Raw genomic sequence first — 1,712 nt, 5'->3', positions numbered from 1 at the left:
AAATCATTTTTCAAATCAATCAGAGAAACCCACCAACTAAATAATCAACAAATATGATATCAGAACATATTTTCTTATTTCCAATAGGAGCATATACATGATGGAATACTTTCTGATTTTTTTCAACACTTCTTCAATTTTTGTCCTGTAATCTAAGGTAAAAATGTTTTTTCTGCTTTAAAAACAAAAATATTATATTCAACATTTGACAGAAGCCGAGGAACCCTGAAGTTGAATTAGGGGAATGATGAAAGAAGTTGATGAGGAGGGTGCACCATAGGATGACCAGCAGTCTCAATTACCCTGGACACCCAAGTTCTCTCAAATACTATGCCACTAACCAGGAAACATACACCAGATTATTTGAGGTTCCTGAAACATATACAGCATAGGACTTCCTGGTCTGGTCTCAGTGGGAAAAAACATATCTACCCCCCGAGAGACTTGAGGTCACAGGGATTGGGAACGTCTGGTGGTTGGGAGGTTTGGATATCCTATTGGAGATGAGGGAGTAGGTATGTGATGAGGAAGAAACAGGGGGCAGACTAGGAGTGGGATAACTTCTCCACTGTAAAAATAAGATTAAAGAATGATAATAAACAGAATAAAATAAGCTTGAAGATATGATAATATGCTATTATCATTTAGTTATACAAGGGTTAGGTGAAATGACTGATGTTGGCATGTACCTAATTTTACTCAGAAACTGGCCTCAGTTTCCAGTTCAGATTGAAGTACTGGACTCAAAATTCTGAGTACATGTAAATGGAGCCAGAGTCTTTCATTATACTACTTCTTAGAAAATACCATTTCCAAAAACAATGTTGAATGTCTGCAGCTGCACTAAACTCTTCACATTCCTCAATTTTCCTTCCAAGATTTCATGTTGAATGTTTCTAAAATGCATCATCATGAACCAAAACTATTGCTTCCCTAAGTTCGTCTCCACAGAAATATGATCATTAACAACTCCACACTCCTTAAATAGTTTGATATGCAGGAAGGCCAAAGTGAGAGTGCTTTAATCCTGTTTAGATTGGGGAACAAAATAATCCTAGGATACACAGAGAGGGGGACACTTAAAGGAAATGGAACTAACTACACTGTTTGTGGAGGGGGGTGCTAGAAGGAAGTCCAGAGAGCCTGGAGAATAAATTGAAAAGTTTAGCTCCAGGGTAGGGGACAGCGTGGGTTCTCTAGAAAGTACTAGAGCTCTGAGAGCTGATAGACTACTAGGACTCAATAGAGGTAACCTTAGCCAAATTACCCAAAACTGGGGAGAGATAGGTCAGCGTCCATCTTCAGTAGACAGACATAGCCTCAAGTAGAGGGACTGGGTTATCAACCCAGAGTCAAAATTTCTGAATACTACATTTTTCTGACTAAGATTTTTCACAGACAAAAATGGAGAGGAGACTGAAAGAAAAGTTATCTTCTGTGTGGAACAATTTGTGATCTATCTCATGGAGGTTGGGTGAGGAAATAAGGCCTGACCCTATTACTGACATCATGATGTGCTTATAAACAGCAGCCTATCATTGATGTACTCTGAGAGACCCTACCTGAAACTGACTGAGATACATGCAGATACTTACACCCAACCACTAGACTGAAGTCAGGAACTACCAAACTTGACTCAGGACAAGGATTTAATAAGCTGAAAAGGAGGCCATACCCATAGGATGACCAGCAGACTCAACTGACTCAGTCCT

Source organism: Mus pahari, unplaced genomic scaffold (assembly GCF_900095145.1).
Source record: "Mus pahari unplaced genomic scaffold, PAHARI_EIJ_v1.1 scaffold_13779_1, whole genome shotgun sequence".
Taxonomy (NCBI): domain Eukaryota; kingdom Metazoa; phylum Chordata; class Mammalia; order Rodentia; family Muridae; genus Mus; species Mus pahari.
Note: the sequence above shows the minus strand (reverse complement) of the source record.